General features: G+C 40.4%; 1 protein-coding gene across 48 annotated transcripts in view; it reads left to right on the forward strand.

The window, feature by feature from the left end:
* Nrxn1 (neurexin 1) overlaps nt 1-16,898 on the forward strand; it is a 1,146,022-nt gene that overhangs the window by 962,222 nt on the left and 166,902 nt on the right. The gene's annotated exons all lie outside the window — the stretch shown is intronic.

Here is a 16,898-nt window from a genome sequence, read left to right on the forward strand (position 1 = left end):
TACGGAGATGGTAGCCATGATTTTATGGGCAACCTAGGCCACAACATGAGGCATGTCTCAAGGAAATTCAAAAAACTTTTAATCAAACAAATATAGTTCACTGAACAATAAATAATAAGAGATGCTAGTATGAATCCTGATGTCCCTGTATGTGACTCGATTAGTGCTTTAACTCTGTAACTCCAGTTCTCCAGTTCTTTGCTTTGAGTTTCAATTTCCTGAAAATGGGGATTACATAGTAAGTAAATAGAGTTGTGAGTGAAATGGACGTTTGAAATATATTTGATATTTTGCTGGATATATGCAGTAATGAAGGTGTGTGTGTGTGTGTGTGTGTGTGTGTGTGTGTGTGTGTATGTGTGTGTTTCTCTTTTAAAAGTCTTTCTAAAATCTCATTTAAACTCGTAGTGCAAGCAACAAAAGAGTAGAATGGAGAATCAGGCTGCCTTGGACCAGTGTGCACAGCCACTGCCTGCCAGCCACGGTCTCTTCTGCTTTCTCACCAGTTACAAGAAAACACCAATACACATTCACAGTTGTTTATGGTGAAGTGCGGAGGGAGGATATCAGCTCACAAGAGGACTACCACCGTGACCACACCATCTGCTGCATAATACTGCCAATCCTGAAAAGCCATACTTAATGAAAAAGCCTTGGTGTTTCTAAAACAAACAAAAAGGGGATAATATAGTTTACATTTGACTTTTAAAGTTCTTGAGATTGATTTCTCAGTCTGTCCCTTTCCGCTCACCTCAGTTGAACCTGTAATCATTTTATTAGGCAGGAGAAGTATGTAAGCTGGACATAAGATGACAGCCCATTTCCATGCCTTGATGTTAAATACTTAAAGATGCATGCAAGCAAACAAAAAGGTGACCATTAGCCTTATGTGGTGCTAGCTTCCCAACTGCTGTCAGTGCAGACTTTGGATAGACATCAGCTGTACACTGGTGGGTGAATATTGATGAAGTTTTGCAACATAAAGGATCACTTTCACAGACAGCACCATCCTATGGCTCAGTAGAATAAAACATTACATCTACTCTTTCTCAACAACACCCTTTCACACAGGAACAGGCTCTTGTTTGTTTCTTAAGTTTTGTTTGTTTTGTTTTCTTTTGTTGGATCACGTAGGGATGGACATTTATTTTGGCATGCTATAGCCACAAGAAAGAAAGGCAGAGAGAAAGTGGTTGTGTCCCCTGGAGACATGACTCTAAGTATGACTTTGTTCTAGCTAATTGTTGTTCAGGAGCCCCTTATTACCAATATTCACAAGACATTTAATATTCATTGACTTTTCCATAAAGCAGGGAGAAGGATGGCCAATGGGGTCAGTCTATGTTTGACACATCCATGGGTTGTTCCCCTGTAGCTTGTGTGTTTGCGGCTTCAGGATTACCAGCCAAACTATAGGACAAATTCACATGTATTTCCATTGATTTGAAACTATCCTGGTTGTAAAATTAAATAAAGAATTTTTGTCTTGTTTGGAATGATAATAGTCATTGCCCAGAAGACTATATTTGGGGACACAAGATTGGAACCCTATTTATCTGTTTCTTTGGGTGAATAAGAAATTTAAAAGATTGTAGGTGAAAACATTTTTTTCTTGAACTAATTTGTGGAAGGTATGTGAAAAATTCATCAGGCCACATTAAACAGTATTTCTGAGGTGGATATTGTATGAAGAACTTGTGCCACATCTTGAGATAAAAGGGATCTCTAGAGAAATAAGCTAACAAGACATTCTCCTTCACAAAGAATCTAAACATGATACATTAGCTTTGAAATATCAGCATAGAGTGATGAATCATAGTTTGACATTGTAGGAGTAAATGACTTTTGGAAACTAGCGAGTCCCTGTTGATTATGAAAGTCTTTTATATATTACATTCCATAAAGCACACTGATGAATGACACTTAGGGACAAACAATCAGATGAATGTCAGCACACATAATGTCAAGCTCTCCATCTATATCAACAATTTCCTACTCTTATATCGAAGCCTTTAAAAATATGCATGTCTATCTATTTTCCAATTACTTTGTTTATTCAAATAATATAGTTTAGCTGTTATGCATAATTCCTTAACCCAGTTTTACTTCTTAGACAGACTTTTTGGCTCATGCTTTCTTCTGTTCACGTATAATTTGCATATCTTTATGTCTGTCAAAACTCTATATATTTGTATTTATATCAAAGCATCCGTCTTTATGTGCATATATCCACTGCCCTTGCGGCCTGTGCACATGCTGTTTCCTCTCCCTGGAAAACCCGTGTGTCCACTCTTGATTCTTTCTAAACTGTAAATTCTTTCTCAAATGTAAATTCTATCCTCACAGAGGGTAGCGTGTCCACTGGATCCCTTCGAAGGCACCCTACTTTTTCTCTTGTTGACATTTGGCTTGTATCACATGCTAACCTAAGTCTCATTACATACTGGAATTTTGTGAGGTGTAAGGTTACAGTGGGAGTCACACCATCTGCTTTCCTAGCTCCATTTTACTGGAAGTAACAGAGCACTAGAGTTCATCTGTAGGTTTTGAACAAGTAAAACACAAACCTTATTAAGTGCTAAACTTCATGTTTTATGTAGCTGTATAATTATTTGTTAACAATATATCCTGCTGGGCAAAAAATGTGTATGTGTCAACTCAGACCACAGCATATATTATAAATTAATTTTAGCCATGGGAAGAGTAGTAAAATACTCTTCTGAAATATGGCACAGGTAAAAGTTATGTGATAATTATTTCTTGGCATTCTTTTAAGGCAGTATATTGTTTTATGAAAATTAAAATAGAGCATATCTGTTTGATGATTTAGCCTTTGAAATCACCATATTCTCCTCTGAAAACGCTGCTGTGCCTGAATTATACCTCTAAGCATAGATTTGTTTGTGTGATGGCTGTAGGAATTATTGCTTTCCACTCTGTATAATAGAGCCACGGTGATTCTATATGAAGTGTTGTATGTGGCTGGCATTCCTAGGCCCACACACAAACCTTTACTTTTCCTAACAATGCCAAACAAGTAGTTCTGGAGTAGAAGTCAATAAGAAAGGAAAGGAAAGAAGAAAGACTGCCGTGTCTGCTATTGTCCTGGAATACTTTCATGTTAGGGCTCTGCTCTAAGCTGGTGATACATAAGATAGCATCATAGAGAGTTTACTCCATCAAGCCTGTTTGAAGGTATAACATGGCTATTATGTCTTGCTGGTTAGGCATGATTTTCAACAGTGACTTTACCTGCAAGCAAATATATGCAATGTAGGTTTGCCTCTGTGATGTATCAGCTGAGGCATTAAGAATAATGTATTAGGCTCTTCATTTGCTTTCTTGGTGTTTTATTTAAATATCCAGAAGTTAATTTTGTTTTACCTGTAACCTACTCACTAAGATAACATTCCCATGTGTAGAGGATTCCATTTACCATCTAAAGACGCTTTGTCTGTGTGTCTGAGAATCATCATGCTCTGAGCTATCGGAATGCAGACCACTGGAGTCACATCGCAATTAGAGTCAGCACTGAACAGAAATGATAGTCCTGGGAAGCAACAAGTAAATTAAATCCACAAATAATCCCAAGCCTCTTTTATGAGAAAAACTTTTTCCTGAGAAATGCCAAGATCTTGCAGAATTAACGGAATAGCTTCTCCCTGTCCAATTCCTGGCAAAGGTTAATAGCAAGCTATGCATGGCCCAAAGATACAGAAACAGAAAAACAAAGGTATGGCTTTAATCAGCACCTGAAGCACAATGTTTATTATGTACGGTTCCCTGAATGACCATACAATCTGAACAACACAAATTTACCATTCAACCAAAGGTTTTTAAAGCATCGGTCATTTAAACAAAACAAAATGAAATGTAGCAACTATCCCAAACCATCCACACACAATGACCTACTGCTTGGAGAAAGCTTAGCTCATGTCTTTTCTTTCTGTAATGCAATACTGTTTATTTAACTTCTAAACATAGAAAAAATAACAGAATGCTGCAAATTGCGTTTAAGTACAGAAGGTTCCTGAACTTCTATTGATGCAGTAGTTCTCTGCTTTGCTGGCAACGATGAGTTCCACACTTTCTTTAAAAAGTATAAGACATATTGCACTTAATGAAAGAAAAAACTCCAAACACTTCTCATGCTAGCTAACCTCTCCCCCTCTCCACAACTAAGGGTGTCAGCAGAATGCTCTGCCACTTGGCAAACACAAGACGGCCTGAAGCTACCAGATGCTCACCGCAGTATAACAGGTCCTCCAGCCTCAATGCACACTCTGAGCTACTGCACCTCCAGAAGTCTTCTTCTCACAGCCTCCAAGCCAAACAAGAGCATCAAGTTCCGTCTGGGTTGTTTTGTTCTATTTACGAACTATAGATCTGAACATTCGACAACTCAGGATTTCTAGCCAATAAACTTATAGTTAATACTACCTTACGAGTTGAGAACAAGATGCCAGAAACATCTTCAAGCCTTGTCACACCAACAGCAAACTGCACTGAGTGAGGAGGACGCGGGGTGCCTTTGTATCTTAAAATTGTTTGGAGCTCTGTATAACTCTGATAAAGTTTTCAGGGCGCGCCGGACACCTATGGCCACTTCATGTAATCTACTGACACTTTGAGAAACTACAATATGATCCTGATCAAATTTTGTAATTAAACCTAACAAGGGCAATAGACTCAAATAAGAGATGTGCCAATCACAGTGCTCTCTGACTCTAAGGTATTCACAAGGAGACCGAGTTTTTATTCATCTTCCTCCGCTTCCTTTTCCTCTTCCTCCTCCGCTTCCTTTTCCTCTTCCTCCTCCGCTTCCTTTTCCTCTTCCTCCTCCTCTTCTTCCACCCTTTTCTGGGTATCTTTAGCCGGACCCTTGGCGCCATCAAACTTCCCTTTAGACTTAGAGTCAGCAGCGTCCTTCTCATGCTTCTCCCTCAGCATCACTGCCTTGGCAATGTAAGGCCGCTTCTCACTGTCACTTGTTATTCCACATCTCACCCAGCTTTTTTGCCACATTTCCAGTGGAGATGCCAGGGTTTGTGGATTTGATCTTGGAGAGGAATTTGGAGCAGAATAAGAGAAATCCAGAGAGAGGTCGTTTGGAAGTTTTCAGGTCCTTCTTCTTGCCTCCTTTCCCTGCTCCATCTTTCGTCTCCCGATCATGGCATATTTTATCCACCTTGGCCACTTCATCAATCTTCGATTTGCTAGACATCATCTTCCACCTCTCAGAGCACTTCGTGGAAAACTACTAAATTGACTGGAACCTCGGGGTTTTTTTCTTATGTTCTTCCCTGCATTTCTGCATGAGGAAGGAATAAACACACGACATCTTGCCTTTTGGTTTCCTGGGACCACCTTTAGCCATGCTGACCTCCATTTTGTCCAAAGCTGTGTTGTAAGCTGACCTATTAGCTCATTAACGTCACTGAAACTGGTATGTAACCTCAAGTGTTGCCGATGAGAAATTAGGAATTCTGTGGGCACCACACTAAGGTCCACTTCTTTCCTGGTTTCATTTCTGCACTGTGATTATTTGGAGAAGAGAGCTTACAAACCAATGGTTTACAGATAAAGACATTTACACAGTGCTTTTTTTTTTGTAGTGGGTAGTGTTTTAGTAGATACAGGTGGCACATTAATCCTCTTGATGAGATGTCTGGCTTTCAAGAGGCTATCAGTTTTGTTGTTCAGCTGCGGTGTTTCTTGCAGTGGTAATATTCACACCACGAGTACATACTAAAAGACAGTCTTGATCTTGAATCCATAGTCATAGTGGTAACCTTCAAATTAGTACCACACAGATGAACCACAACCCAATACAGGCTTCATAAATGATTCTGGGCAGATCTCAAAATACAACTGGCACAATTAATTGATCTATTCAAGGACACATTAATGAGACATTGATTCATCTGACTCCCAACCTATTATTTTCACTTTGATTTCGTTTTATCTATTGAAAAATGATGTGCTGAGAGAGAAACACTGAAGGATTGCATCAGAGTCTATTTTCAGTTCTCATTTTTCGCTTATACCACCATGTCCTACATTCTTGGGAAGAAATTGGGGTGTGTTCTTATCAAAAGAGGCAAGATCATCCATTTCCCATTGAGGTGCTGAAGGCATCTCGTGCTATTGACTAATGGAAAATCTTTTTTCTCCAACCAAAAAAGCTCTATATTTAGATCATAATGAAACTTCAGAATCCATCTGTTTATAAAGTTTGAAAATTTTTAATAGAGACTGATTTTCTGTTGTTGGTGTGTGTTTAAAAAATCATCTGAGAGGTAATATCTATTTTTTTAAAAAAATTAAAATTTTTATTGTTTATTTTGTTTACATTTCAAATGTTACTCCACTTCCAGGTTTCCCCTCTGAAAATCCCCCATCCACTCCCCCTACTCCCTGCCTCCACGAGGGTTCTCCCTGATACATCCACACACTCTCACTCCACCTCCCTAGCATTCCTCTACAGTAGGGCATCAAACCTTCACAGGACCAAAAACTTCCTTCCCATTGATGCCAGACAAATCCATTCTCTGCTACATATGCCGTGTACTCTTTGGTTGATGGTTTAGTCCCTGGGAGCTCTGGGGGGGTGGGGGGGCTCTAGTTGGTTGATATTGTTGTTCTTCCTATGGGGTCGCAACCTTCTTCAGCTCCTTCAGTCCTTTCTCTAACTCCTCCATTGGGGTTCCTATGCTCATTACTAAGGTTAGATCCACATCTGTATCTGTAAGGCTCTGTGCAGAGCCTCTCAGGAGACCTCCATATTAGGCTTCTGTCAGCAATCCTGGGGTGAATTTTTGAGAAGGGTGAGTGTCCCCATGCCTCAACCGGGGGCCATGCCTAACCTTTCCATATGGTCTCTACAGGTTCTCTCTCCTTTTTGTTGGATATTTCAGCTGATGTCATCCTCGTTGGTTCCTGGGAGCCTCAAGCTTTTCTGACATCTGGGACATTCTGGTGGCTACCCCTATTTCCCCATCCCCCACTGCTACACACATCTGTTCAATTCCCTGGCCCTCTGTACATCTCCACTGTCTCCTCCCATGCCTAATCCTGCCCCCTTTTTCCTTTCCCCTCCTCACTTCCCCCCAAGTCCCGCCCACCCTCTACCTCCCGTCATTATTTTGTTCCCCCTTCTAAGTAGGATTGAGGCATTCACACTTTGGTCTTCCTTCTTTTGACCTTCATATGGATTGTGAGTTGTGTCATAGATATTCCGAGCTTTTTTCCCCTAATATCCACTGATCCGTGAGTATTTACCATGTGTGTTCTATTGTGACAGGGTTACCTCACTCAGAATGATAGTTTCTAGCTCCATCCATTTGCTGCGAATTTTACGAAGTCATTTTTTTAGTTTCTTTTTTCTTTTATTGGATTTTTTAAATTTACATTTTAAACCTTATCCTCTTTTCCCACTTCCCCTCCAGAAACCCGCTATCTCAAATACCCCCTGCTTCTATGAGAGTGCTCACTCCCTCACTCCCCACTACCTCCACTTTCTAAGTCCTAGTCCTGACATTTCCGTACACAGGGGCATCAGGCCTTGACAGAATTAGCATACCTCACTCAGGATATTTTCTAGTTCCATCCATTTGCCTAGGAATTTCATGAAGTCATTGTTTTTGATAGCTGAGTAGTACTCCATTGTGTAGATGTACCACATTTTTCTGTATTCATTCCTGTGTTGAAGGAAATCTGTTTCTTTCCATCTTCCGGCTATTATAAATAAGGCTGCTATAAACATAGTGGAGCAAGTGTCCTTGTTATATGTTGGAGAATCTTTTGGGTATACGCCCAGGAGTAGTATAGCTGGGTCCTCAGGTAGTACTATGTTCAATTTAATGAGGAACTACCAGATTGATTTCCAGAGTGGTTGTACCAGCTTCCGATCCCACCAGCAATGGAGGAGTGTTCTTCTTTCTCCACCTCTTCACCAGCATCTGCTGTCACCTGAGTTTTTGATCTTAACCATTCTGACTTGTGTTAAGTGGAATCTCAGGATAATTTTGATTTGCATTTCCCTGATGGCTAATGATGTTGAACATTTCTTTAAGTTGACTCTCAGCCATGCAATAATTCTCAGTTGAGTAGCTCTGTACCCCACTTTTAATAGGGTTATTTGGTTCTCTGGAGTCTAATTTCTTGAGATATATATATATATATATATATATATATATATATATATATATATATATATTAGATATTAGCCTTCTATCAGATGTAGGGTTGGTAAACATCTTTTCCCAACCTATAGGTTGCCATTTTGTCCTATTGACAGGGTCCTTTGCCTTACAGAAGTTTTTCAGTTTTATGAGGTCCTATTTATCATTTGTTGATCTTAGGGGATAAGCCATTGGTTTTCTGTTAAAGAAATTTTCTTCTGTGCCCATGTGTTCGAGGATCTTCCTTACTTTCTCTTCCATTAGATTCAGTGTGTAAGGTGTTATATGGAAGTTGTTGATCCACCTGAACTTGAACTTTGTATGAGGAGATAGGAATGGTCAGTTTTCATCCTTCTGCATGCTAACCTTCACTTAAGCCAACACCATTTGTTGAATATGCTGTCTTTTGTCCACTGGATGATTATAGCTTCTTCATCAAAGATAAAGTGACCATAAGAGTGTGGGTTCACTTCTGGGTCTTTGATTTTATCCCACTGATCCATCCACCTGCCTGTCTCTGCACCAATATCATGCTGTTTTTAGCATTGTTGCTCTGTAGTAGAGCTTAAAGCCAGGGATGGTGATACCCCAGAAGTTCTCTTACTGGTGAGAATAGTTTTCAGTATCCTGTGTTTTTTGTTGTTCCAAATGAATTTAAGAATTGATCTTTCTATCTCTGTGAGGAATTGAGTTAGAATTTTGATGGGGATTGCATTGCTTTTGGTAAGATGGCCATTTTTACTATGTTAATACTGCCAATTAATGAACACGGGAGATCTTTCTCACATTTTCCTTTGTAGTTAGACTTTTCTAGAACCAAAGTGTCATTCGACCAAGGAGGCTATACAGTTAAGCAGTCCCTGCTTCAGTGTAGCCATGGCAGAACAACTCATCACACAGACAAGTACAGTAGGGCTAGAATATTCTTCCTTGAGTTCAGTAGTAAATATTACATGTCCTGTGTCTGAACTTCTGACTTCTAGCTTCGAAGGTGGTTTGAATAAGAATGATCCCTTGGAGGCTCACATATTTGGATGTGTAGTCATCATAAGGGCCACCATTCAAGAATGATTAGGCAGTATGGCTTTGTTGGAGGACTTTGTCACTAGCAATGGCCTTTGTTTTTTCAACAACCCATACCAGACCTCGTTTTCTTTCTCTGTCTGTGGATGAGGATGTAGCTATGAACTACTGCTATAGCGCCTGCCTGCATGCCACCATACTCCCTGCCTGATGTTGGAATAAACCTCTGAACCAGTAAGCAAATCCCCAATTAAATACTTTCTCTATAAGAATTGCCTTGGTCATTGTGTCTTTTCATAGCACCAGAATTGTAAATAAGGTTGCTTTCTTCTTTGTGTGACAGTCATCTTGTTACATGAGCCATTGTGAAAGCTAAGATGTTCTGTGGCAAATCTGCCCTGCATACCTACATCTACTGACCTCCTCCAAAGCTCAACAGCATATTTCAATAGAAAAACAAAAATATTAGTAGGAATGAAAGCAATGGGTCTTGAGTGCTGTGCAATAAATAAACAAATGAGCTAAGAACTTCATTTGCATAATCTCATGAATCAAATATGCGAGTATGACAGAAAGGTTGTATACTACTGGGGGTGGGGGAGTGATTGCCTTTTAAATAATTTCAGTACACTTTAAAACTTTGTTTTACAGTATTGCCCGTAAATTACAACTTATTTAAATATTGTGTGTAAGTGAATCTGTGAGAAATCCAAATGCGAATGTAGTCTGTTATGTGTTTTGAAGGTATAACTGCTAAGCTACTGTTTTTATAATCCTAAACTGTTTTTAATATTTTAGAAAAAAAACAGGGACATAAGAAATTGACACTTGGGAAGGAGGACTGTCACTGGCTTTCAAAGTTTGATTAGGCAGTCTTAGGACAAGGAGTGGAGGACATGCCCCTGGGGTGGTAGCATCAGTCTCAGATGAGGACATGTTCCCAGTGTGGTAGCATCAATCTCAGGGTCAAGTTGTGACGGTCACAGGAGAAGTGCAGCATCTTGTTCTGGAGAACAGGGACATAGACAAGATAGCCTAGCTCAATGAAAGTCGAATGTACTATCTTCAGTGCAAATTGAATGGGAAAATAAATGTGCTATGTTTTAAAATATGCTGCTTGTATATGACGTTTCTCTGAGTTGCCTCACTCTGGACCTTGTCCACTTTGAGTGCTGTGTTGTGTAGTGCTGGGGAATGCAATTGTTAGCACTTGGCAGAAAACCTCCTTGTAATTCACTCTATAAGGATACTCTGCTTTCAGGTTCTTCCTGGGGCACAGACATGACTAATGCCATTCTTTTATAAGAAGCCCCACCAGATGGACCAGCTTCCAGTTACTCATCCTTATCAGCTACAAAACTTTGGGGAAGCTTGTTTGAGTTCTCTAAGAATATAGCTTTTAGGTATGCTATGTTATTCAGGTATGTTGTAGTGAGATGTGCTGTATAGGAAAGCCTCTAGTAAGCATTCTAAGACACAAGAAGCAGGGAAACACAGTGAACCTATATGTGCAGGCGTCCTTTACACTGGCTGTTTTGTACCTGCTGCCATGTGAACTGTGCCCACTTGCGCTGTGAGGGACTCCTGAGAGCCTTTGTACCCACCTCTCAGTGCACCTTGCTCTTCACTGACACCCTTTCTGCTCTTTGGTGTGTTTTTAATATTTGCAGGCATAATTTATCTTCATAAGTTTAATAAAGACTTCTGAGACAAAAAGCAAAACAAATAAGTAAATAAATAAATAAGCCACTATTTCACATGTCTGAATGAACAACATATACACTTCTTATTTGAAGTATGCTCTAGATATTGAGAATATCATTGAATCTCAATTTGGTTCAAACATATTTTCAAGTGAATATAATTTCATAAGAAATTAGACAGTGCCATCCCACTTGTTAGAACCTTCAAGTGCCTATCTAGTATTATATTTCATAATGTTTCCTTTAAGCAGGGCTTAATATTATAATCCTTATTCAGAAATGAGCTTTTGTGGAAAATCAATAATTACCTTTGTCTCTATTTATTTAATGAATCCACAGAAAGACTTCATTAAATTATAAATGCCTCATTACTGATGTCCTTAGAATAGATTTTCAAAATTATAACATGAGGCAGTTATCATTCCAAGCAAGATACAATACAGAGAACAGCACATGTCCACAGAAGTGACTGCTGGTTTCACTAATGTAATATTCATGAGAATTTACCAAGACGATCACATTTAATCCCGAAGAGTAAGGATTTGAGATGAATTCTTCTGAATTGTAATTATAAATTGGCAAAAAAAGTTCAGCAAGTTTTATTTTTTACATAATTGAAATAACTTTCTATCCTGCCAATATGAGCTGGGATTGAAATGTATTTACAGTTTTTAGGTGGAAGGAAATATTGGATTTACAAAATATTCTTTATAGTAGTTTTTGTTATTTCATTATATTAATTTTTTCCAAGGGGCCAGGTATTTCTTTGGCTATCATTTATATTTAAATTAATTTTCAGGCCTTGGAATAGAGTAGGGTAAAGTATCTGTGGATTGTGGTAGGAATTATTTGTATCAACTCTGGTGATCTTCATTTCTACACTAGCTACTTCACAAAGTCTGAATCCATTATATATTAAAGCTACTTAGAATGGAGGCAACATATTGGCGTATCCAGAAACAGATGGACACTGTTTAAAAACTAGAACCTCTCCAAGATTCAGTGACCCTTGATGTTTTATAATTAATTATTTAAAACGGGCAATTCATCAAACATTGTAAAATCTGGCCACTTCTATACCCTCGAAAATAAGCATTTTATGTTTCACATTGTGAAAAGAGGTTAAGGATAAGTTGAAAGCATTTATTTATCTGTATATTGGGGACATTTAATATTTGTTTTTATTACTTGTGTATAAGTGTGTCACATGTGTGGATGCCCAAGGAGCCATAATAGAGCCTCTTGTCCTGGAGCAGAGTTCTAGATGCACATGGGTACTAGACACTGAATGTGGACCCATTGGAAGAGCTGAGAGTATTCTTTATGCTCAGTGTAATCTCTCCAGTGACTGAGACATTCTTTTATGCTTCAGCATGAAGATACTTCTATTCATCAAATTTGACTTCCTTATTAATTGAGAGTTTGACTATTGTAGTCATTTTCTTAGAACAATGTGGAAACTTGGGTTGGTTTTTTCTGTTGTTTTTGTTTTGATTTGTTTTGTTTATCTCTTCTCTTACAAGAAAGACATTAGAACCAGAAGAGAATCCCAATGAATTAATGCTGGATTAACAAGTATCATGTACTTATTAAATTGCACATGCTGCACCTAGGATAGAACAATAATTTAAACTTGTCCTGAGAGGTTTTCATCCCAACCCCAGGAAAGCACAGGGAAGGTCCTGTCAGACTTCACTCTTAGATAAAGGAAGTAACTAGCTGTCTCGCTTACAGTAATAATTGTAAGTTCCCCTAAAACCACCCAGTAGTGTCTGCTTAGACCACACTGGGAGTCCACATTTGGTGGGAGGAGAATACGTTTACCCCACTTGTTTCTGTGATTCATTTTTGTTTTCTCCATGAAACTTCTGGGGATGAGGCAGAAGGACCAGGAAGGGATAAGGACAGAAGGGATCTTGCTTTCCTAATGCTTTAGTAGCCACCACGTAGTTGAGAGCATCCCCTTCACTTCTTGATGACTATTATTTTTTTAAGAGTTCTTACCCATATCTTAGAAATCCCTCACCAAAGAAGCTGTTAAAATGGCTGAGTATGGGAAGGTATTTGCAACTGAGCCCAATGGACCTGAGCTTGATGCTGCCCTGAGTGAAACATGCAGTATAGAGGGAAGAATCAAGTCCTTTATTTTGTCCTCGGGCTTCCCCTTGTCATGTATTCCTTGACATATGACACTTTCACAAAAATAAACAATTTCTCACTTTTAATTTTTAAAATTAAAGTATTTTCCTCACTTTACTTTCTCCCCTCTCTTCCTATGCCCACCCTACCCTACTCCACTACCCTAGCCCACTCTACTCTACCTCACCCCACCCCACCCCACTCTACCCTACCTCACCCCAACCCACTCCACCCCACCCCATCCTACCCCACCCCACCCTACCCCACCCCACCCCACTCTACCCTACCTCACCCCACCCCACTCCACCCCACCCCACCCCACCCTACCTCACCCCACCCCACACCACCCCACCCACCCTACCCCACCCCACCCCACCCTACCTCACCCCACCCCACACCACCCCACCCACCCTACCCCACCCCACCCCACTCTACCCTACCTCACCCCACCCCACTCCACCCCACCCCACCCCACCCTACCTCACCACACCCCACCCCACCCCACCTTACCCCACTCCACCTCACCCCACCCCATCCTACCCCACCCCACCCCACTCTACCCTACCTCACCCCAACCCACTCCACCCCACCCCACTCTACCCTACCCCACCCCACCCCACTCCACCCCACCCCACTCTACCCTATCTCACCCAACCCACTCCACCCCACCCCACCCTACCTCACCCCACCCCACCCCACCCTACCCTACCCCACTCCACCCCACCCCACCCCACCCTACCCTACCCCACTCCACCCCACCCCACCCCACCCTACCTCACCCTCCCACCCCACCCCACCCCATCCTACCCCACCCCACCCCATCTTACCCCACCCCTCCTGACTCCACCCTAACCTACCCCACCTTTCCCACCCTACCCTGCCCCAGCCCACCCCACCCCACCCTACCCCACCCCAGTCCACTCCACCCCACCCCACCCCACCCCACTCCACCCCACCCTACCCCACCCTACCCCACCCCAGCCCACTCCACCCCTCCTGACTCCACCCCACCTCACTCTACTCCATCCCACCCAACTACCACTTCCTCTTATTCACAACTTCCTTTTTTATAATTCTTCTATAAATTTCAAATTACATCTTGTTCAAGCTGTTTAGTGTTACTGTACATATATGATGTCAGGGGTTAACCAATTGGCATTAGATAAGCAATTAGAGGCTCATCCTCAGGGAAGACTATTTCTCCTACCCTTAGCATTCCTTAGTTGCCTGTAATTATATAATCTCATATATAATTATATAATCTCATCCTCCTTTCACAGTTTCTCATCCTATTCTTCCTCCCTCTTGCCTCACATCACATCATCAGTAATAGTGTCAGGCTTTGGTGCTCCCCACCCAAACTCCCATGAGAAAGATCCTAAGTTGGGGCAGTCACTGGACATCCTTTTTTTCAGTCTCTTCTTCACTTTTGTCCCTGCAGTTCTTTTTCACAAAAAATTCTGGGTCAGAAATTTTGACTGTGAGTTAGTAACCACATCCCTCTACTTGAGACCCTGTCTATCTACTGGAGGGGGGCTCTTTCCCCATTGTTTCCTTTTCCCATTCTTAGGCATTATGGCTAAGTTACCACCCATTGAGTCCTAAGAGTCACTCCTCCTCCCTCGTCCCTCCCCCTGAACCTGCATATTTCCATTCACTCTCCTGGCCTTCTGGGATTGTCTCCTGTTCCTCACTCCCACACCTGACCTATTCCCCTTGTCCCCTCACCCTTTCCTCTCCCACTCAGGCCCCTCCCTCCCTCTGCATCCCATTACTACTTTCTTCCCCTACTAAGTAGGATTAAAGCTGTTCCTGGTTTATGGTTGAGCATCCGTGAGATTTACCCCCTCCATGTTAGCATGCTTATATCGGTGTTGTACTTGTTTAGGTCCTGTTCAGGTAGCCATATTGTTGGGGTTGAAGCTTCCCTATGACTTCTGGGATACACAACCTCAAGCAGATTGCCAGGTCCTATGAGCATTTGTTATTTCCTCGTTTTAGTAAAATTACCCTCTGTTTATTTTCAATAAATTATTTAGTGAGGTATTTATGCGTATTTGCTGTACTTAAGTAAACATAAATACATTTGAGTAGAAGCTAATGCATGATTTTAACCTATGAGATAAGTCCAGAGGACATTGCAGTAATCTCATTAAAGTCATGTGATGTTGCCTGTTATTCTGTTATCAACACATGCATGGACAATATTTAAAAAGGAAATGTGCTGAGGAGTGGCCCAAGCTAGCTTGCTCATGTGTCAGTGGGTAGCCCTACCTCCATGTGTAAGTGTGAAAACCCAGTGCATTTTTAATATCTATATCTATATCTATATCTATATCTATATCTATCTCTCTCTCTATATATATATACATATATATATGTAAGAAGATATGAATTTGGGTGGAGAGAAATTGGAGAGAGGAGAAGTTAGGGGAGAATTAGGGGAGGAAGCAGGACTCAATGTACTCAAAGCCTATTGAATACATGTATAGATTTTTCACAGAATGAATAAATAGTGAATATTTATATTAGACCATAAGCATTTGTCTAATTAATAAACACAAAAATACTCAGAAGAGAAACGTGACATTTTGAAGTCAAATTTTTTATTGTTTATCAAGCCTAAAATAAATAAAAACAAAAACATTAAAATGATCTTAAATAATCAGAAATCCTTTGTGTGCAATACATTCATGGGACACAGAAAACTTTAAAGGATTCAGCAGTGTCTGAAACAGCACGTTGGACATTTTTCTTAATTAATCTAAGTTTGATCTGAGAAATTTTTTTAATATAAGATTTTTCTATTATAAGCTGATGGCACCATCTTGTCTAGTTCAGTAGTGAGAAGCCTTCAGCAGTCAAAATGTATGTAGTCCAAGTATTCACTCCAACCCTTCTGCCTTCCTATTTGTGATTTAACTCTTCTACAGCTCTGTTTCCTTTAAAACCCTCTTCTCCAGTGTTGTTTCTCTCAACTGATGAAAAGGTGTGATAAGAGGGAAGCCACTGATAGTCTAAGTCTGATTCTGACAAGAGCCTGCAGTACCCATATCCTGTGCTAGTGATTAAGTGAAAATCTCCATTCTTTCAAAGTCAGCTCAACTCATGGTTGGGTTGACAGCCCTGCTACCAGAGAATGCTTCTCAGAGGTCGAAGACAGAGGTACATGTTTCTTAGGTGACGGCATTGTGAAGTTAAGAGCCACAACTTTACCATTAGAATGATTTTTAATATTGCTTTGCATAATTCAGAGAGGGCATTAATTGTAGATAATTATGTTGGCTCCATTTTAGCTAATCTGTAACCTAAAATTAGGAAATCATACTTTAGTTCCAGCTTGTCTTTACTAAGTTGTGTGTCCTTGAACAAGATACTGCACAGTTATGACACAGTTTCATCATCTGCAAGGAAAAGGTAATGAATGTGTCTTAAGCTGCTAATGTCTTGGTTGTTTGAAACTAATGATTAAGAATCATTTCGGTGAATGCCTATTTCTCTGCCCATCCCATTATAGAGATGTCTTGTATTGTGAGCATCTGTCATTTGGCTGGCTCTACACAGACCTCCTTGCTCTGATTTCTCATTATTAAAAGGGAGCATTTCAATCCGTGGTTTTCTTGTGAAACTGGGAGAATGGATTAGAGGAGATATATCAGAGGACATGAGGCCGTGTGTTCTCAGGCAGGCAGCTGTGCACCTTCTGAGTGGCAGCCCCTGGGAAGAAGTCAGTTCAATTCCCTTGCAAGTATGTCTTTCAAAATATCAATTATCCATGAAAGAGATATCTCAGAATTACCCAGATGTCAAGATCTTACTTCTATTGCATTCAGTTTCCCAGAAATAGAAT

The sequence above is a fragment of the Rattus norvegicus genome, chromosome 6 (assembly GCF_036323735.1).
Source record: "Rattus norvegicus strain BN/NHsdMcwi chromosome 6, GRCr8, whole genome shotgun sequence".
NCBI lineage: Eukaryota > Metazoa > Chordata > Mammalia > Rodentia > Muridae > Rattus > Rattus norvegicus.